The 22,968-nt window shown below is 41.2% G+C and overlaps 1 long non-coding RNA gene across 1 annotated transcript in view; it reads right to left on the bottom strand.

The window, feature by feature from the left end:
- LOC147374089 (uncharacterized) overlaps positions 1 to 5,652 on the bottom strand; it is a 72,272-nt gene extending 66,620 nt beyond the window's left edge. The window contains exon 1 of the long non-coding RNA XR_015163183.1: positions 5,520 to 5,652. This is a non-coding gene — a long non-coding RNA (uncharacterized LOC147374089). The remainder of the gene's footprint in view (positions 1 to 5,519) is intronic.
- Between the last annotated feature and the right edge of the window lie 17,316 nt (positions 5,653 to 22,968).

The following is a 22,968-nucleotide window of genomic DNA, read 5'->3' as shown; positions in this document are numbered from 1 at the left end:
ATGGCATAGGTCTCTTTACAGACTTCACAGACTCCAGGTTATAAACCCTGCTCCAGGCAGTTTGTAGGTCTCATCCTGACAGTTCACATTCTATTATAAAGTCCTGATCTGCCATTCTATGCCTCAAATGTATCCTGATGCTGGAATTGTGCCCATGCTGCTTAATCATCCCATACCTATTCATGACTGAGATCATGTTAGTACTTTTTCCCCCCAAGTCTTTATACCAGTTGCTGAAAAACAGCTTTAAGTTTGGAAGCCCAGGCTTTTGGAGGCTCCAGTTAGATTTCCAATGGCAATTGTAAGTCTGCCAGATTTGCACTGTCCCTGACATGTGGAGGCGTGAGGGTCAACCCCTTGTGTGCCAGGCCTGAAGTTCAGTTACTGTTGCTGGGGAAACCATAATTGAATTTCCTGAATTATACACAGTGCGATAGAATGTTGAATAACCATATTTATTTGCCTTCTAGGCCCTGTGGCATCTGTTGTTCAGCTCACAAAGCTTCTATTGACTGAAGGAGGGGTTTGTTGATCCAGAAATCTGTGATTGGCACACGAGGCAGTGGGAGCCTGAGGACTCCTGTGTCAGGCTGAGATTTCTCATCCAGTTCAGCAGTCACCAGCCAAATGGCCTGTTGCAGAAAAACCCGAAGATAGGGCTGAGACCCTGGCATGAAACTGACCCTTCTCTTCCCTGATGCATGCACTTCTCGGCTTAGAGGGAGACAGAGGCAGTGTGGGAATGGGCCATATGGAAAAGGCGAGGTAGCAGGAAGGAGGCAGAGGGGATAGGAAGGCAGAGACAAGTGGTCAAAGAGGGTTGCAAGGTCAAGGGCCGCTCTGCACAGGAAGGGAAGGCCGAGGAAAGGGTGTGTGGCTCAGGGGATGGTCACAGAGGTAGAGACATACGGCCCTCAAGGGATGAACTGCCCAGTTGAGGCTCTAGGAACTCAACTATTTTATAAAAGGTCTACAAGCAAAGAATTGAGGGGAATTTGAGGAAGGGTCCCTTAGCTCTGAGGAGCAGGTTGGGAAAAGACCTGTGTATTTGGTGACATTTAAAATGGCCTTTAAAAGATGAGTAAGATTTTGGTGGATCAGCTTCTTGAACTCAGGGAAGAGCATGAGTGAAAATACAGATAAGGAGGGTGCAAAAGCCTCAGCAGATGCTGGGGATTCCCTGAACTGGCCACACCCAGCTGTCCCAGATCCTCATGGCTACCACTGAGCTAGCAAATGAACGAGTGAGTTCTCTGGAGCAGAGAAATACGAAGCAAAGGAGGAAGAAGGATAAGAGCCTCAGGTTTCAAACTAGGAGACCTGGTGGCCAGAAGCCCTCCTTCAGACAGGGAGCTGAGTTTGAGGCTCATAGGGTTTTGCAGCTTGAACTGAAGTCTAGGAGTGTCTTCAGTTAGAAATTAGTTTCTAGCTGAGGCGCTGAAGTTCTGACCGTCTGATGGGGAGTGATTTCCTCCCTGATTCTGGCTTCAGTTTGGTGTTTCAAAAACTCAGGCACCAAAAGTCATGCCCTCAGACTTGGTGACACCTCTCTTCTGATTTCCCTTTGTGTTCACTGTCAGAATTTCCAAATAATCTGCTTTGTCCACATTGATACAGCAAGCATTTTAGAAGTATTCTCTTCCAAAACAACAAGGTGAAAAGAAATGACTTTTTTTTCTCTCTATTTTAAAGCTCTTTAAAAGGAACATTTCAAGCATTTACAGAGAGTAGAGTACATGGCACATGAACCTCAGGCTCTCACCATCCTGCTGTAATAACGTCTTGTCTCATCTCTCCCCAGGCAGAACTTCCTCAGCATCTCCATGGCCCACGGCCCCATCTCCAGGATTATTTTGAAGCAAATCCCAGACATCGTATCATTTCATCCACAAATATTTCAGTACTATCTCAGTAAGATAAGGGCTTTTAAAAATATGCCATTACAATCCCATTGTCATACCTGAAAATAACAATTCCTTAACTGAATCATGTTTTGGGTCAGTGCTAAAACTTCCCTAGTTGACTCATAAATGTTTCTTTGCTAATAAGTAGGACAAAGCCTCCCTTCTCCAGGGGATCTTCCTGACCCAGGAATTGAACCAGAGTCTCCTGCGTTGCAGGCAGATTCTTTACCAGCTGAGCTACCAGGGAAGCCTGGCAGACTACAGTCCGTGGGGTTACAAACAGCCAGATATGACTGAGTGACTCAGCACAACAAACAAAAAAACAGGACAAAGCCTCCACACTGCATTTGGTTATTGTTTGTCATAAGTCTCTTGTATTCTGCGGGCTCCCCCTTGCCTTTTCTCCTAGCAATTTGTTGAAGAAACTGTTGTTTCTGCTGTAGAGTTCACCAGTTGGTTTTCCAGCTCCTAATGAAATAATTTCATGCTAAGTCACTTCAGTTGTGTCCAAATCTGTGTGACCCTATGGACTGTAGCCTACCAGGCTCCTCAGTCCTTGGGACTCTCCAGGCAAGAATATTGGAGTGGGTTGCCACGCCCTCCTCCAGGGGATCTTCCCAACCCAGAGATCGAACCCACATCTCTGATGTCTCCTGCACCGGCAGGAGGGTTCTTTACCACTACCATCACCTGGGAAGCCCATAAAGAAGGCTGAGTGCTGAAGAATTGATGCTTCTGAAATGGTGGTGCTGGAGAAGACTCTTGCGAGTCCCTTGGACAGCAAGGAGATCAAACCAGTGAAGGAAACCAACTTTAAATACTCATTGGTAAGACTGATGCTGAAGCTGAAGCTCCAATACTTTGGCCACTTGATGTGAAGAGCCAACTCATTGAAAAAGACCCTGATGCTGGGAAAGATTGAGGACAAGAGAAGAAGGGGGCAACAGAGGATGAGATGATTGAATGGTATCACTAACTCAATGGGCATGAGTTTAAGCAAACTCAGGGAGATAGTGAAGGACAGGGAAGCCTGGCATGCTGCAATCCATGGGGTCACAGAGTGTCTGACACAACTTAGTGACTGAAAAACAACAACAATGATATAATAAATCTAGGCAATGATAATCAATGGCTGTGAACCCACTGGGTTAAAGGCCAATTAGAAACTTTATAATAGATGAAAAAACTGATGGGACTTGAAGCCACCAATATGTCCTAACAGAATAATCTGACATTCACATCACTTCCTATCATATACTCCTACCAAAAAATTATACTGGAGTCCCCTAAGCCCCCAGCTCTCGCTACCAGTGTATAGAAAATACAAGGGACAGAAAAACATGAAAAATCACATGCTAAGCCTTTTTGTTCTATTTTAATATAGCAAACATTTATTTAAAATTTGTTTGGTTACTATGTTTTTGTCAGGCGATATACTGTGATATTTTCCCCGAAGATGACTAAGGTATAGGATATCCTGCTAAATAGATTCTGATTTCTATGTTTTTGTTCCATTGCCTACTTTGGGTAGGTTTTAATCTACTTTCTAATAACCAGTAATAATACTGTAACAGCTTCTGTAGCCTCTGAGATCTTCCTCCACCCTAGCCCCTCCCCTCAAGGCTTTTTCCATTGTATTGTGGATTGAGAAACCAAATATCAACTTTTTAAAAACTTACAAAAGAAAGGTTTTACCCATGAGAGCTAAACAAGGGCTTGTATTAGTAAATACATAAATACTAGTAACCAGACTTTTGAATAATCATTGAGTTTTTCAGATTATTTTTTCCTACTTAATTCTTGACTGCATTCTGGATTGCCAAGGCATCTGGACAAATGAGACGTAACCCAGTATTCTTATACTAATCACGTTAGATAGAAAGTTTGGTTACAACAACCATCAGTAAGCCATTGTGTGCATAGGAAGACGGCAAAATTCCAAGCTGGAAAAACCCAGGACTGCACACAAACATGAAAATTCACTAGGAATGTCACTTGGACTAGGTCATTAGGATAAGCATATGTAACAGCCTCGCTGTTGACATTCTCTTTTCAAAACACCTCCTCCTTTGAATTCCATGACCTAACACTCTCCTAATTTTCTTCTACCTCTGGGGCTTCTCTTCAGTCTTTTTCCTGGCTCATCTTCTTTCTCTGAGCTATTAAATATTGGAAAATTGCAAGGCTCTCTTCTCCTTCACATTCTACACCCTGCGTCTGTGATGTCGTCCATGCTTATGGTTTTAATTATTATCTATACGTTGATGACTCTTAAATTTATATCTCTAGGCTAGACTCTCCTCAGAGCTCCCAATCATAAATCCAGTTGCCTCTTCAACATCTCAACTTGGCCATCTCACAGTGCTTCAAACTCTGCATGTCCCAAAACTGAACTCATAGCTTTCCCCTCAAACTCCTTCCTCCTCCAGCATCCCCTCAATAAATAGCACCTACATCCAAAGACGAGTGAGCCAGACAGTTGGCAGCCATCCCTGACACCTCTTTCTCCATTCCCACCAGGTTCATTGGGTCAGGAAGTGTTGCTGACTCTCATTTCCGACTCTATCCATGTCTATTCATCTTCACAGCTGCCACCACCGTCCAGGTTCTCACAGTCCCATCCCTGGATTACCTCCAAAGCCTTCTATTCTCCCCAGGTCTACTCCGTGTCCAATCCATTCTGTGGTCAGTATTCCATAAAAATAAACCAATCTGTTTATAACTGTATCACCTTCCCAATGCCTTTAGAATAAAGACTAAAGTCCTCACCATGGCTTGTAAGGATTATAATGTTACTGGCCCATACCTCCCTCACCAGCCTCATTTCCAATCCTCTTCCCCTTGTTCTCTGAGATCTAGCTATACTGGTCCAGGAGTCTGGGCCCTAGGACCTTTGCACATGCAGTTCCATCTGGTAGGATTGCTCTTTTCTCCTCTTCAACTAGCTAATTCTGATGGTTAGAATTATCTAATTGTGATGTCTCTCTAATTGGCTGCTGGTACGTCTTCCTATTGACCTGCTCACAGTTCTTGTTCTTTATGGTTGAAACAACTCTGTAGCTAAGGAAACTGATGCCCAGGAATGTTATATAACTTGTATGGGGATCATGCATCCAGGTAGTAGGTGTGCTGAAACACACACTGGAATTATCTCACTATAATAACAGCTAGATCTGCTATTAAATTCTGGTCTCTAAATAATGTGTAGAAGCTGGAGTGAGTTGAGAGAAAAGGAACATGCTAATTAAAGGAAAGGCAAGTAAGGCCTTTGAAGAAAGGTTAAAAGAGACAGAATAGTTTGGGATAATGCAATGGACATGGGAAGAAAAGGAAATTTAAAGTTTTCAAGTTGAGGAGGTTATTACAGTGTAATGGCAATATATATATATATATATATTTTTTTTTTTGCCTGACCACAGGGTACAAAAGACAATCTTAGGTCTTATATTTCCTTAGGGATGAGAAATTTTAGCTGGAATGGGTTTGGTTTGAAAAAGGAAAAGGTGATTAAAATTTTGAACAAATACAGTTAGTCCTGAAAGTCTTTTGGTGGACATGGTTAAAAGCGGGGTCAATAACCATCTAAATTACATGATGGTTTCAGTGTTGACCTACCTCAGGCAGGAACCTGGGCCAGCTGACCTCTTGAGGTTGTTTGGAATGAATGAAGAAAAGAGTGGATATGAAAGTGAGCCTTGCCATCCATCACAGGCTAGATGGTACTCCTAGCCCTGCCTGGTGTGGAAAGAGAAATATTGAGTGGCATGAGTTCCCAAGGTCTCCTCAGCTGAGCACGCTCAGTTGGCCTTATCTGGTTCCCAGGTGTTTCCATTTATCTCTGATAAACTGTCAGCCAAGAGTCAGCTTTGGGGTGGGAGGTGAGGGAATGAGTAGAGGGGAGGGTAATACCCCAGATGTTTTCTGAGAAGATGGGAGAAAGTTATTCCTCAGTACTAATGCATTTCGTCATCCTCTCTGCTTGCAGATGTTAAATTTGGGAATACTTCCAGGTTCCCTCTTCTCTCTTAAAATATAATTAGCTGTGTATTTAAAACACCAGGACCCAATCATCCCCAGGGATGTATCTCTTTTGCATATGGATGAAGGTTTGGGGGTTTAAGAGGATTCTCAGTTTTACTAGCTATATCTCTTCCCATCTTACCAGTCCTGTGGGCTTTCTCCTTTCGAAGTCAGGAAAAATGATAATAAACAGAGGTGGCATTTACTGAATTCCTACTCTGTGCTAAATAAAGTCAAATGTCCCTGGCAACCCCACCAGGGTTGGGTGAAATTCCATTTTACAGATGGGGAAGTCATCCCATATTGTTGTTTCCCCAAGTTCACAAAACTGCCAATTAGCAGAACTTGTTCAAATGCAGGACAGTGGGACTTTCAAATGATCATTGCAACATTTTTAGAGCTTTCTTCTGTACCAGTCATTCATTAAAGCCTGTGGAGCAGGTACTATTAGGTTCCTTTTGCAGGTGAGGAAACCAAGGCATAGAAACATCCAGTAGCCTGCCTAGCTCACCCAGTTAGCAAGTAAGTGGCAGAGAGCCAGGCAAACAGCTCGGCCACGAGCCTGTACTGATTGCCACCCGCTTTCGACCCTGTAGAGAGAGCCGGGGTTGGCTTGACGCATTTTATTTTTCTCAGAGTAGCTGATCTGAGCTTGCAAGGTAGGAGCTTCTCTTGCTTGCCTTGTCTTATCTTTCCATTGATCGTGTCATTGGAGCAGCTGTGGGCTCCCCAACCTGTGAAAGCCTTTGCATCTAAGCCATTGGATACAGGTGGCAAGGTTGTGGCTCCAGTTCAAGCCTCCCCCTGGAGCTGGATGTTCCAAAAAGGACACTGTGTTCTGTAGGGCTGTCTCTCTGGCGCAGGCTTTGATCTGGGAAAGGATGAGCCTCGCTGCAGAGCTGAAGCTGTCTCCCTGCCTTGTTTACGTGAGAGTCCTTCCAGGACTCTGTCTGCTTTTGAGGTGGAAGTGCCCTGCCAAGAACTCCAGTTCTTTACTCTGGCTGTGCAGCCAACACACCTCCCACCTTTTCGATGATTTCTCTGTCCTGGAGAGAGAGCAGTGTCTCATAACAGTTTGGAGACTACAAAAAGTTTCCCTGGCAGGATGAGTGATGGACTCGGCAGCATGTTCTTGCCTTTTGGAGTTGCCCTCCAATTTTTCCAGGCTTGATTCTGTAAATCATTTCATCTTGTACAAATATTGGGCTGTGAGCACAGATGATCTCAAAGGCGAGGGTTATTTGAAACTCCATTTAAGTATCTATCCTCCTTTCAGCAGATTAATGTAGCTTAAATTTGTGAATAAAAGTTTTCTTCTGTGCCTGCCAGTGCACAGGTAGTTCTGGGGTCTTTGGGAGGAAGTAGAATATGCTCCTACTCCAGGAGGCTTTGGAAAAGGGGATTTGTCTGTGCACTGACAACTCATTTATCATCAAAAGCATTTAAGGCCCTACTCTATGCAAGTACTCACGGGGCAGATGGAGGTGGGGTTAGGAATGAAGTGGGGAAAACTGTGAAATGTTTTGAAAGAGATATGTAAGCCTGAAAAGATCATTTAGAATATCCACTTGCTTTCTTTCTTCTCAAGAAGATGGAAATCTATTGTGGTTTTCAAGATAGATTAAGGTTAAATAACTCACAGATTCGGAAGAGTATTTTGGGTAGCTATCTGATGTATTTCATGTCAGAGTTTATGCTCATTTGCCCTTATTCCAAAAAGGAAAGAGAATTGGTCGAAGGCAGACTATGATAATGAAGGCCCAACAACCACAAGTTGTAAATGTTCCATCAGAGAAAGTGTCTTTGACATCTCTGCTCTTCAACTTTTTGATTAAACAGTTGCCCAGATGCAGTGACTACATGCTTTTGAAATGAATATGCTTGAATTCTGAATGTTAGAAATTATCTTACTGGTTTGCAAAGACAGAAGTGCCTACCTTTTAACAGTACTTAGAATGGAAGACCTAACTTGTTTTTCTGAATTAGAGCACATGCAATTCAGTGTGACCCAAGGAGTTTTAAACTTAAAAAATTTTTTAAGATACTTAACTCCTTCCATCAAACTATACCCAGATGACAGAATTTTAGACATTGTTTAGTAAAGTTATAGAGATGAAAACCTATCACAAGGTGATGTAAACAGATTAGCTTGGGAGGGAGAAAAGAAGACCTGGAACATATAGAAATGTGTTAAGCCTTACAAAATGTTCTTTCATTTAGATCTTACAGAATTTTCTCCTTTTTATAGGCGAGGAAATAGAGGCTTAGAGATGTGAGTAAACATTTCTAAGATACAACTAATCAGTGGTGAACTTGAAATGGAATCACGGCTTTCAAACTTTGAAACTAATGCTCTTCCAATTCACCAGGCTACCTCACTTACTTGGGCTTCCCAGGTGGCGCTAGTGGTAAAGAACCCACCTGCAAGTGCAGGAGACATAAGAGCTGAGGGTTTGATCCCTGGATTTGGAAGATCCCCCTGGAGTAGCACATGGCAACCCACTCAAGTATTCATACCTGGAGAATCCCATGGACAGAGGAGCCTGGTAGGTTACAGTCCTTAGGGTCACATAGAGTTGGACACGACTGAAGCGACTTAGCATGCACCTTACTCATTACCTAGGAGCAATCATCATGGAAAGTTTCCAATCTGCCTCTTGCCAATGCCTCTAAGGATCTGAGACAAAGCTGCCTCCTGACTAAGGCAATGACGATACAACAAGGAGGCAAAGTCAACTGGGTCTAGAATTAGGCTACCTGGACTACTAGGACTCCAGCCCTGCTGTTTACTAGCTGTGTGCCTTGGGACAAATTACTGGGGCTCTTTGGATATCACTTTTCTGATTCCTTAATAAAGGGTATAATACTTATGCCCAATTCATAGGGTTTCGTGAGCATTAAGTGAAATAGAAAGGGTCTGCCCAGGGCCTGGGAAAAAAAGTTCAACATGTGTATAACTTTCCTCATTCTACTTGGAACTTAAATTGTGTTTAGTTATTTCTTTAGCATAATGCCTGCCAGAATAAAACACGGAGATTCTTATGAAAGGCAAAATGAACATCTGTGAGCATGATTAGATACAACAAAGAAGATATGGGTAATCCTAGAGAGCATCATGACATGGCTGACCATATTTTTTTCAAACAAAATAGAGGTTAAAAATTAAGAAATGAGCCTAGAACAAAGGTGAACATTATAAGCAATTGCCGTGAAGCCCAGTATCCTGTTAGTAACCAGTTAGTGAAGCGCTTCTAAGGAGAGGAGCTGGACTAAGTCACGTGCCTTGCTGTCCCATGTGTGCTGTCGTGTCCTACTCTCCAGGGCCCACAGACTGTAGCCTGCCAGGCTCCTCTGTCCGTGGGATTTTCCAGCAAGAACATTTGAGTGAGTTGCCATTTCCTCCTCCAGGGGATCTTCCCAACCCAGGGATAGAACCCACATCTCCTATATGTCTCTTGTAATTGTAGGCAGATTTTTACCACTGAGCTACCTGGGAAGCCCATGTGTCTTCAGTTCAGTTCAGTTCAGTCGCTCAGTCATGTCCGACTCTTTGCGACCCCATGAATTGCAGCATGCCAGGCCTCCCTGTCCATCACCAACTCCTGGAGTTCACTTGAACTCATGTCCATCGAGTCGGTGATGCCATCCAGTCATCTCATCCTCTGTCGTCCCCTTCTCCTCCTGCCCCCAATCCCTCCCAGCATCAGGGTCTTTTCCAATGAGTCAGCTCTTCACATGAGGTGGCCAAAGTATTGGACTTTCAGCTTCAGCATCAGTCCCTCCAATGAACACCCAGGACTGATTTCCTTTAGGATGGACTGGTTGGATCTCCTTGCAGTCCAAGGGACTCTCAAGAGTCTTCTCCAACACCACAGTTCAAAAGCATCAATTCTTCGGTGCTCAGCTTTCTTCACAGTCCAACTCTTGCATCCATACATGACCATTGGAAAAACCTTGACTAGACGGACCTTTGTTGGCAAAGTAATATCTCTGCTTTTCAATATGCTATCTAGGTTGGTCATAAACTTTTCTTGCAAGGAGTAAGTGCCTTTTAATTTCATGGCTGCAATCACCATCTGCAGTGATTTTGGAGCCCCCCAAAAATAAAATCTGACACTGTTTCCACTGTTTCCCCATCCATTTGCCATGAAGTGATGGGACCAGATGGCATGATCTTAGTTGTAGTTAATTCTATCACTCCCATTGCTACCAGCGTATTTTTCAAGATTTTTAAAAAAACTCAAAAATTCTATAAAAAGAGTGTCATACAACTTCAAAAGTGAGATATGAAATACTTTCCTAAGCCAAAAAGAAAAAGAAAAGTTAGCCATCTTGTGAGAGTATTCTTCTAAAAACTTGAATAATTTTCTTGCTAATTATTACTATTATTTACATTGAACATTTAAAATTTTCCATTTTGTGAAGGGTCTAAAGTCTTTTGCCAAGAGCAATGAGAATCGTGGGAAGAAAAAAGTCAACCTCCCCTCTCCTTTGTATAAATTTCATTAATATCTATGTAATCAGAACACATACTAGCTGTTCTTGTACCAACAGAAAGCATGTTGATGGAGCGAACCCATCCTGGGTATGTCAAAATCGGACCTTTTCCAAACAACTCAGACAATTTAAAATTTCTCCTTGCAACAGAAGCTTATGTTTCTCTCCTAGATGTCCTGTTAGGGGGTTTTGTTTCTGACTCAACTCCCTCCACAAGCCTGCATTTAGGGGTATGATATTCAACATTTCACCCTTGGTGGTGATCTCATCCTTGACTGGTTCAGGGGGGAGGGAGGGAGGGATTAATGAAAATATAGGTCAGCCCTTCTCCATCTCCACTGGGGCCATGTTGTCTTGGTTTTGATCATTTCCCTCAAATTAAGATTTCTGCATAAAACCCCCGTGTCTGTGTTTGGCTGGCAGTTTTATGGCTGACCAAACTGCACTGGCCGGGGGTTCTGGTTGGCTGAATGTTTACACAGCCTGTTAATCAGATGAGGAGAGGGGAATGGATGTGGGGACTGTCTGTGAGCTGGAGCGGCCCTGTTTGCTGTCGTGTGCAAGGGCCTGCACTTTGTTACTACAAATTACATAATGACATGTTACATTTCAAAGTGTATTTTTACTTCAGGGAAAATTAAACCAATAAACAAACAACCCTGGTGGAAAAAAAAAAAAATCCCTGTTTTCCAGATATTCCTCTTCGAAAAGGCTCTTAATTAAATTGTAGCTATAAACAAATCTTTGTTTTATTGAAAAGAGCACAATTGCATATAAAAGCTATTTTTAAAAATTAACATTCAAACCGTTTGCTGGACTAGAGTCTGGATGGTGTTATGTGTTTTATGATCTGTTCAAAAATCAAAAGGCAAGCTTGTGTAGTGATGGTAGATTCTCAATTTTTGATTGCTAATCCCTTTCAAATGTTGCTCCTGGCCTGCTTGAAAGGAGTACGTAAAACAGGAATTATCTTAGTTTTTCCAGGTACTGATTCAAGCAAAGCTGCTTAGCGTAAGCATGAAGTGGCTGACACTGAATTTTCGGTCATTGTAGAAAATCTTGGTCCCTTCTGAATACTATCTATATTTCAGCAACTTTAACACTGTTAACAAAAATCAAACACTCTAATTCAGTTTCTACATCTTTCACTGCACACCTACAAATGCAGTTTTAATTCTTTTCTGTAAACTGCAGAAATTAAGTATATATTCAGGATCCAAGGTTAAAATGATTGTCTTTTGAGTCTGTATTATTCAATTATGCATGTATGTACTTGCTCAAACTTTTTTCCAGCCTAAACTGTTTTTGAAAAGAGAATGTATCCTTACTTTATTTACCTGAGCTAAGACAAGTACTGAAAATAAGGACACTTATTAAACAGTATTTTAAAAGACTTATTTTACCAATCAATCCTGTCCCAGATCTGCTGTTATCAGAACCATTTGGCCCGGAATTCAATGGGTTTGTTCAGGTGTTTGGCTGCTATTAGGAAGAGCAGCAGGCCAGTAACTGGCTGGATGAAAGATTGCCCCCCTTATATTTTAGAAACATCCCACGATGCTTACATTTCTTAGGCAAAATTATGATGTGACTTTGGATAATTTATCAGTACCCGCCACAAAATGAAAAATCACAAAAGCGATTGAAATAAACTGTCCATGTCTTCCTGTTAAGTTTATTTATTTTTAAATTCAGGATGTTTAAAAAGAAATCTTTTCCCCTCAAATCTTAGAAATAAATAATGGGATTTTTGAAACTTGTAGTTAAAACTTCAGATTTCACAAAGACTGAGAAAAACTTAAGAGGAAAGCAAAGCAAAATAAAGGACAGATACATAGTATAGATGTTTTTGGCTAAAATGGGACCATATTGGACAACGTTATTTGGTAACAGTCACGAGACACTCCTATTTTATCTTGTGGAAAAGAATGCTCTCCTCTTTCTCATCTTGGATTCTTGATAGTCTGTTTGAATAATTAATTTAGATGACTTTGTTACTTATAAAAGTACTCAACCCTGACCTAAATTGACCATCCCCTTTTCAAGTGGTTTTGTATTTGATTTCAGGCATCTTAGTGTACGATTGCTCTGTGGGACATTCTGATGGGGCTTGAACTTGACTTTAGAGGAAACAGAACTAGATTTTTTACCAGTGACTGAACTTCCTTTCACTTCCACCAAATAAATAACAGTCCAAAATGAAGAGTCAGATACTAATCTAATGTTTTCATTCTTTGAATGACTAATCCAATAAGAAAGAAGATTTTGACCCCAGCTATAGACAAGGAATTACCTTAACAGGCCAAGAGATGCCAACAAATGGGTAAGATCCTTATTCATAAGATATCCTCATTCTGGTTTTTTGCTTAGGTAGCACTTGAAGTGATAGATGGGGAAAAGTTACACCATAGCTTGTAGAATGAATGAGGAAAGTGGGCAATATAATAATAGCAGTAGTTTCAAGGCCTTCCCTTGTCAGTCTTTTCGATAGGATGTTCTCAATTTACATAGGTTGACAACTTCTCTCTTCTGCCTACTTTACCTTCCATGTCATGGTTTGTGTCAAGGCTCCAGGGAAGTCCACCATCAGCACCACAGATCCAAGGCACGAATCCAGACAAGAGAAAGAGAGATGCTTAGGCAGAAGCAAGGGTAAAAGTTCAATTCTCAGATGGCAGTTCAGATTTAGAAAACAGAATGAAAAAGAGTGGTGGTAGCCATCTCACGACTTCTTTCACCTTCAACTTTGAATTTAACTCTTAAAATGTATCTGCATTTATTTCTGTCATCTATCAAACCTATCATCTATTTTCTTATCTCTTCCTCCCTTTCTCTTCCTCCTTCTTTCTTTCCTTTTCAGCAATAAAACTCATACTATCGCAGAAGTCTGAAATTAGACTTTAAAAGCTAGTACTACTCTTATTTCAGAGGAGTGAGGTTTTTTTCCCTTGTTTGGCTTTAACTCTCTCTATTCTGATACTTGTCCTTAATATGATGTATCAAGGAACCTCTTTGTAAATGTTTCTGTTTAATGGGACCCAGGGAAATAAAAGCTCTTTAAAAGGATAAAATGAAGCTTTGTGATATGGCTTGTCCACTTTCATAGGCATGCAATTCTGTTTAAAATTCTGTTTTAAAGGCTAAACTGTGTGTGTGTGTGTGTGTGTATATAAAACTCATTTGTGTGTTTTAAATACTATTTAAAAATTTTAAGTTTATACACACATGCACAGAGCACTTAGTGTAGATTATATCAGCATGCAACCTGAAAAATATAAGTTTACCTGAAAGCTTAACTTTGCAATGCATCCAACTAATCAAGTAACATTTTTTATAAGATACATGCCTATAAGTGCTGCATGCAAATGTGCTATTTCAAATATTTTTCTGATTGAATGAACAAGCTCACAGGTTCACCATTTTATATTTGTTCTTTTAAAAACATGAAACTCATTTTGAAAATGTTGGTTTAAATGGGCATTATTAAGTCTTTATCAGTTTTGAGCATTTCAGCCTTTTGCATCCAGAAAGTTCTCAATCTGACAGAATAAGAAATGCATTTACATGGCCTAAGCTCTTAAATTGTCCCTTTCAATTAATGCCCCATCATGGAGCAATCTGGAAACCATTACTCAGTAACTCTTCGTTATAATTGCTTGCAGCTGAGTATCCAGCCCTTGGTAATATAAGAATAAAAGAAAACTCAGTTAGTAACAAGTGCAATTGATTCCATTCAGAATTCCCCTGGTGCTTTGCCATGTTTGGCCTGCATGAGAGGAAACACGAGGTTTTTTTTTTTTTTTTTTTCCCCTTTTTTTTTCTTTTGGGGCCAGGAAATGAATTGGCAGACATAAGATGGTCTGTGTGGTGCTTGCCTTCATTTTTCAGCTGGTCCTAGTTAAAAATGAGACGGTGGGGCTCCTGCTTTCTCCCCCACCGGCTACATTTTTTTTTTTTTTTTGAGGGTTTTTCTGGTAATAGATAAGACTACAAAACTTCAATTTGCTACATACTAACAGCATCCAGAAACTGTCACCTTCTGTGGCCACAGTCAGTCCTGGGACTTACTTCTGCTAAGGCTTGGGTTTTAGAATTTGATTCACTTCCACCTTGATCCTGCCTTTATGAGACAGAAGCCCCTGGTGCATTTTGTACAGGTGGAGAGTGTTTATGTGTTTGGAGGCTATCAATCACCAACTCAAGAAATGTAAAGATCTAAATTATGATAGATGAAAATGTGAAATGTAATGTGGTAAACGTCCCCCAACCCACCCCCCACCTTGTGTAAATCAGGAACTTGGCTTTTTAAAAACGGTAGAGAAAAAATTCTTATCACTCAGTCCTCTGAGACTATGTAGCTCAATGCTGACGTTGAGCCACAGTGTCCAGCGCCAGTGTCTCCCTGGACTCTGAGCATCAGGGACCATGGGGACACTCCATTTATAACATCCTGTCCCCTTTTCTCCTACAGATGACTGGGCCAGGTGACAAGCATGCCCATGAATTTAAAATGTGTAAATTATAAAATAATTTTTGTTATAAAAAGAACTGATGCTCACATGTAGAAAAGTTAAATTCAATAGAATTCTGTTCTAATTAATTTCCATTCTTTGCTTTCATAATGGGAAAAAAATTTATCCCTCTCTGTGAATTTAAGTGGCATTTCACTTTGATTTGCTATAGAGAGAAAACTGTAAAATCTCCCATGACCTAGGAAAATTGCTTTAAATGTTTGAGTATTTTTTTCCTATGCATTTATATTGGGAGGGGCATTATTTTTTGCATTGGTGTGATTTCTTGTATTTTCTACCCTTTTGTAAACTTTTTTAAAATTGCTGTTACGGTTATTACTAATTACATATTTGGAAAGCCCACTTTGGGATTTAATTTAGAAAACAACAACAACAACAAGAGAAGCACTTTCGTAATGACAAGAAGAGGAATTGAAGGAGTAAAAGTCTTCTTGATCTTAGGAGACTTAAGGACCTAAGAGAACAGGAGCTGATGCAGTATCAGTTGGTGTTATAAACTGTGCTGGAACCTGAATTCCAACTTTCCCAAACTCTCAAACTCTACAGTGATTAATAGGAACTACAAATAAGCCTTAAGGGAGAACATTTTTCCATTAAGAAATAAATAAAGATGAAGACTTAGAAGAAAGTTTCATGAAGGCGGGGAGAATTGCCTGGTTTTGTGTGTTCCTGATTTCACATTCTCCTATCAGAGAGCTATACAACAATCACCTGAGTTATCTTAAATTTATGTGGATTAAAAATTATCAAACTCTTCAGTAGTATTTTCAATTTTTCTTCAGTTTCATTTCTTTAGAGGTAAAGAAATGCAGACCATTCAGCCTGGGTGTGCTGCAGGCCCTGGGGTCACTAAGAATGGGACACGACTGAGCAACTTCACTTTCACTTTTCACTTTCATGCATTGGAGAAGGAAATGGCAGCCCACTCCAGTGTTCTTGCCTGGAGAATCCCAGGGATGGCAAAGCCTGGTGGGCTGCTGTCTATGGGGTTGCACAGAGTCGGACACGACTGAAGCGACTTAGCAGCAGCAACAGCAGCAGCAGCAGCCTGAATGGGAGCAGAGTTTGGGGGAGAACGGATATACACGTATATCCGTTCTCCCCCATGTACGGCTGAGTCCCTTTGCTGTTCACCTGAACCTATCACAACATTGTTAATCGGCTATACCCCAATACAAAATAAAAAGTTCAAAAGGAAAAAAAAAAAAGAATGCAGCCTATTAAAACCTGGATTATCAGAAATATAGCCATTGTTTTGTAACAACTTTCAATGGAGTATAATCTATAAAAATACTGAATTACTATATCATACACCTGAAATAAATAATATAAATCATTTGTATATCAATAAAAATAAAGTCTAGATAATTAAGCTCTTTAACTAGAACTTTAACAAATGTGATAATGAAATCAGCTAATGTCCATTGACCGTGTCCAGTGACTATGAATTCAGGTTAATTACTTATATTATGGTTCCCAACCTATGGAGAGTAGTGGTGGGATGAAGGTAAAGTCCATTTCTGATAAAGACGAGTTTGTCCAGTAGTTTAGGCTCCTATGTTTGAAACAATCAATCCCCAAACTCCAACATTTATAAGCTGGTCCAGCCCAAGGTTTCAGCCAAAGGGACTTCTCACTACTTGCACATCTACCAATTTTCCCTGGTGAAAGTCTTGTCCATCTTTCATGGGAACTGGTCTCGTATGGGTCTTGTTCCTTCATGAGCCAGACAGGGCTGTCTGCTCCATTCTCTAGGGTGTTTACAGGACTTTGGCTTTGTTTCAGGTTTTCAACACCTTTATAAAATCCTCTCTCTCTTCCCCTTGAGGCAGTATTTAAGCAATTCTCCCATTCCAATCAATCAACAGATTTTTCTTGAGGTCTAATTGAGTGGAATCCTCCACTCCTGCCCAAAGCTGTTGATTAGTAATGTTTGTAGGCTCTTCTGCTGACCAAAATCCTGGAAATTTATGACCTTTTTTTCCTCCCCTAAATTGTGGTAAAATACACATAACATTAAAAAATTGCCATTTAAACCATTTTTAAGCATATTGTTCAGTGGCATTAAGTATATTCACATTGCCTACTGACCATTTGAGCTTCCCAGGTGGCTCAGCGGGTAAATAATCTGCCTGCAATGTAGGAGACACTCTGCTTCAATCCCTGGTCAGGAAGATCCCCTGGAGGAGGGCATGGCAACCCACTCCAGTATTCTTGCCTGGAGAATCCTATAGACAGAGGAGCCTGGCAGGCTGCATTTCATAGAGTCACAAAGAGCTGACATGACTTAAGAGACTGAACATGCATGCACAAGCACCTTTAAAGATATTCTCTTCCAGAAGATCAATTAAAATGGTGGCGCAAGAGGATGTGGAGCTCAACTCGCCCCATGAATACATCAAAAATACATTTATACGTGGAACAGTTCTCACAGAAAATTAACTGGACACTGGTAGAAGGACTCCTGTACAATTAAGGCTGTAAGAAAGTTACACATATAATTGGGTAGGAAGGGAAGAAGCAACGGAATCGGGACCTAGACCCCTGGGAGAGGACTCAGAGGAAAAGGGAGCCCCAACCTGGGAGGAAGTGGTGAGAGCCACAGATGTGATGCCTCAGTCCTGGGGCTTTATGTGGGGAGATGAGCCCCCTTGGCTGGTGAGTGGGCCAGCGGGACTAACAGGAAAGACTAGCAAGACTGGATTTCATCCAGGAATGCATCTGTGTTGGTTTGCACCTGAGCCAGGGTGGAAACATTATGTTCTAGAGAGGGCTTCTAGCTTGCCCACAGCCACCTTTATGGACACCCCAGCCCCAGCGAGCCAACACTCCAGCCCTGCTTACCCCATCTAGGATTGCCACCTCTAGGGAGAAAACTCCACTGTGGGATGCAGACATGACCTGGTCCTGGATGGAATGTGTGTGGGGGGTGGTGGTGACCAGTGTTGCCACTTAGTAAGTCAACTTATCAAAAGCAGCGCAGATCTTTGGCAGCAGCCACAAAACTAGTTCATCCCCAATACATGTTGAGTCTATATGGCCCCTGCCTGCCCTGTGTTGTAACTCCACAACAGGATGGGGGCGGTGGAGGTTAGGGGCAGTGATTGACTACGAAGGACACAGGAGATTTGTACACAAGAGCCCCCTTGCTTCAGCACTGCCTGCCATGGGGCAGTGTCCCCTTGTGGGAAGAGGGAGAAACACACACTGAAAGGGAACAGAGCCAGCTTGGACCTGATCCAGCAACTTGGGATCAGACCCTGCCCTGATACAGTGGTGATGACCACTGAGCAAAGGGGATGTTCCACTCACACCCAACTCTTGCTCCAGCCACTAGTTCCAGCCCCACCCCTTACCATCGTGATAGCTGCCAGCACACCCTGAGGAAAAAATGTGACTTGCATCCACATCAAATCCACAACACTCTCATATAAGAACACCTCTTTAAGTGTGCAATAGCTAACTATTTAACCTAAATTCATAGAGGCAGAGAAAGCTAAGCAAAATGAAAAAGCAGAGGACCTGCTCTCAATTGAAACAGCAAGAGAAAAACCCTGGGGAAAAAAAAATAAAACAGAAATAAACAATTTACCAGATAAAGAATTCAAAGCATTGATAATAAAAATGTCAACTGAATTACAGAAAAGAATAAATATACACACTGAAATTTTTAACAAGGAACCAGAATATATAAAAAAAGACCCAATTGGAAATGAAGAATTCAATGGCTGGGAAAAAATAAATACTAGAAGGAATGAATAGCAGACTAAATGATACAGAAAGAAGAATGCATAAGTCATCTGGAAGACAGAATAAAGAAAATCACCCAATCATAACAGCAAAAAGAAAAACAAATTAAAAAAAAAATGCGAACAGTTTGAGAGATCTCTGGGCTAACATTAAGCATACAAATGTTCACATTATAGAGGTCCCAGAAAGAGAAGAGTGAGAGAATGGGATCAAAAGTGGTTGAGGAAATTATGACTGGATACTTCCCAAACCTGAAGAAGAAAACAGATAGCCAGGTACAGAAAACACAGAAGTTCCCAAACAAAATGAACACAAACAGACTCACACCAAGGCATATCATAATTAAAATGGCAGAAGTTAAAGAAGGAATTCTAAAGGGAGCAAGAGAAGAACAGAGTAGTATACAAGGGAATTCCCATAAGCTTATCAGCTGATTTCTCTGCAGAAACTCTGCAGGCCAGAAACAAATGGTGTGATATAGTCAAAGTACTGAAAGGGAAAACCCTGAAATCTAGGATGCAATATCCAGCAATATCATCATTTAGAATCAAAGGAAAGATAAAGAATTTCTCAGACAAGCAAAAAGTAAGCAAGTTCTGCAATACTGTTTCTAACCTAAAAGAAATGTTAATAGGTCTTCTCTAAGTGGAAAAGAAGTTAGAATCCTAGGAAAGGGAGAATTCCACTAGAAAAAGCAATTAGATAGTAAGGACTGAGGATCAATTACTTAATTAAGCCAGCATGAAGATTAAATGACAAGCAAATTATAAAAGCAACTATAATAAATAAGTAAGAGATAAACATGAAATTGTAAAATAGCACATCAAAAAACACAAAATGGGAGGGGGGGAGAGTAAAAAAACGTAGATCTTTTACATGTGTTTGAATTTAAACTGGTACAACCACTGTGGAAAACAGTATGGAGCTTCCTCAAAAAGCTAAAAATAGAGCTATCATATGACCCAGCAATTCTACTCTTAGGTATATATTCAGAAAAAATAAGAACGCTAATTTGAAAAGGTACATGTACCCCAACGTTCATAGCAGCACTATCTGCAATACCCAAGATGTGGAAGCAATGCAAGTGTACATCGATACATGAATGAATAAAGAAGATGTGGTATATATACAATGAAATCTAGTAGTGTTAGTTGCTCAGTCGTGTCCAACTCTGTGTGACCCCCTGTGTAGGCTGCCAGGCTCCTCTGCCTATAGAAATCCCCAGGCAAGAATACTGCAGTGGGCAGCCAGTCCCTTCTCCAAATGGAAGACTGCTGCTGCTGCTAAGTCGCTTCAGTCGTGTCTGACTCTGTGTGATCTCACAGACGGCAGCCCACCAGGCTCCCCCGTCCCTGGGATTCTCCAGGCAAGAACACTGGAGTGGGTTGCCATTTCCTTCTCCAATGCATGAAAGTGAAAAGTGAAAGTGAAGTCACTCAGTCGTGTCCGACTCTTCGCAACCTCATGGACTGCTGCCTACCAGGCTCCTCTGTCCATGGGATTTTCCAGGCAAGAGTACTGGAGTGGGGTGCCATTGCCTTCTCTGAAATGGAAGACTACTTAACTATAAAAAAGAATGAGATATTGCCATTTGCAGCAACATGGATGGACCTAGAGATTATTATACTAAGTGAAGTAAATCAGAGAAAGGTAAATATCATATGATATGTGATATATGTGGCTTTTAAAAAATAAAACAAACGAAAGTACATAGCCAAACAGAAACAAACTCAGAAATAGAAGACAAACTAGGGGTTACTAGTGGGGACAGAGAAGGATAGAGGGGCAAGACATGGGTATAGGATTAAGAGACACAAACTACTTCATATAAAATAGATAAGCAGCTAAGATAAATTATATAGTATAGATAATTATAGCCATTATCTTGAAATAACTTTTAAGGGAGTATTATCTATAAAAATACTGAATCACTATGCAGAATGCCTCATACTAATTTACTATTGTAAATCAACTATATGCCAATTTTAAAAAAACCTTCCCTTTTCAGTGAAAATTGTATCTAATCACGTTGAGTAACTTACAATGTGGAGGAACGATCACACTTTTAGAAAAGGCAAAACACACAAAGATTCTTACTTCTCCCTATAGGTTGTATTTATTTTATCTCTATTTCTAGTAATAAGTTCTGAATGTGTATTTGTTTATTTTGGACATGGAAATCCTATGACCTGAAATTGCACCAATGAACAAATGGAACATTTCAGTAATAGCTAGTTCTCCACTTTGCTGTATACACGAAACTAACAATATTGTAAGTCAACTATACTCCAGTAAAAATTAAAAGCAAAACAATAGCTGGCTTTCAATTACTTGCAAAGGGATATAATTGTAGTGGTTATGAACCAGAGGCCCTATGGACAGCCACCATCAGATACGATTGGTTAAGCTAGCAAAATATTTCAAATGAATTGATTTTCATCATTGTAGGATTGGGATAAATTCATACAAAAGTATTTATTCCCAGTTTCTCTTGGGGGGAAAAAAACCCAGTAGATCTGGTAACATTGGGTGGGTTGGTGGCCACTGCAGATGCAGCAGGTGACGACCCCATGTTCTATCCAGCTTTGTTGACCCTCCAGCCTCCCCACCCCCATTAGCCTTTCCATATGTGACCTCTATCATATCACAGAGCTTCCTGAAGTTTCCTAATTGCCCTCCTATTCATCACTGATGGTGAAACTCTTCTTAATGCTGTTTTATAGAAACTTGGGTGTTGACTATGAACTAAGACCTTCCTGATCAACTTGGAATAAAATGTCACTCAGGACTGACTAAGGAAAGTCTGGAGGAAGCCCCATTTCATTCACAGAGGGAAGGAGGTAGCTTTTTAATTTCCTATTTGTGTCCATTGACCGTAAAGGTAACAATTACTGAAAGGAACATGAGATGGGAGACCAGGAGGCACAACAAAGAAGCAAAGACTAACAAATCTGCAAATAAATCTTGAGCAGCTGAACTGCATAGAGCGCTGTCGTGATGTCACAGAAATTCTTTCTAAAGATCTGAATAGTACTGTTGTTGTTTGCTGTTTACTCAGATGTGTACCATTCTTTGTGACCTCATGAACTGTAACCTGCCAGGCTCCTCTGTCCATGGGGATTTCCAGGAAAGAATACTGTAGTGGGTTTCCATTTCCTTCTCCAGGGGCTCTTCCCAACCCAGGGATTGAACCCATATCTCTTGCAAGTTCCTTGCATTGCAGGCAGATTCTTTACTGTGGAACCACCAGGGAGTACTGCTGCTGCTGCTGCTAAGTCACTTCAGTCCGACTCTGTGCGACCCCACAGACAGCAGCCCACCAGGCTCCCCCGTCCCTGGGATTCTCCAGGCAAGAACATTGGAGTGGGTTGCCATTTCCTTCTCCAATGCATGAAAGTGAAAGGTGAAAGTGAAGTCACTCAGTCATGTCTGACTCTTAGCGACCCCATGGACTGCAGCCCACCAGGCTCCTCCATCCATGGGATTTTTCAGGCAAGAGTTCTGGAGTGGGGTGCCATTGCCTTCTCCACCAGGGAGTACTAGGCATTCTAATGGGGCTTCCCTGATGGCTCAGCAGGTAAAGAATCCACCTGCAATCCAGGAGACACAGGAGACTTGGGTTTGATTCCTGGGTTTGGAAGATCACCTGGAGGAGGAAAATGGCAACCTTCTCCAGTATTCTTGCCTGGAAAATTCCATGAACAGAAGAGCCTGGAGGGCTACAGTCCATGGGGTCACAAAGAGTCAGAAGACTGAGCGGCTAAGCAGCAGCAGCAGGCATTCTAATCCTGAGAACTATATAAAATAGCCCAGATACTTTGTTCCATAGGGACTATAGAGCTCTTATAAGGTCTAGGCAATGAAACATTTCTGATGTAGGCTGAAGGTGGTGGACCCTGAAATCAGTGAGAGGAGAACTCTGTCAGATCTTGGTCTTTTCTGGGATCTAGTTTATTATATTTTTAGGGAGCAGGACTGAACCCATATAAGGTCATTCTTCTCAGAAGTCTTAAAAGAATGGAAACTGGACCTAAGGAAGGAAACACAGCCCTTTCTTGATTCATCTCCATTTCTTTGGCCTTTGTGATGTTGTCTGGGAGGAAGAGGTGATTGTGCATTTGTGTGTTCTCCCAGATTCCAGACCCCTTCTCTGCCTGGGGTCCCCAGATCTGGTTTGGATTGGCAAATCTGATGAAATGATGGCCAAATAAAATCTGAGAACTCTTTCTCAGTGATAAAGGTTTCCAGTCTTCTGTGTTCATAAA

Source organism: Bos grunniens, chromosome 4 (assembly GCF_055505025.1).
Source record: "Bos grunniens cultivar Pamir isolate PY7600 chromosome 4, Bosgru_T2T1.0, whole genome shotgun sequence".
Taxonomy (NCBI): Eukaryota; Metazoa; Chordata; class Mammalia; order Artiodactyla; family Bovidae; genus Bos; species Bos grunniens.
Note: the sequence above shows the minus strand (reverse complement) of the source record. Positions and strands in the feature narration are given on the sequence as shown.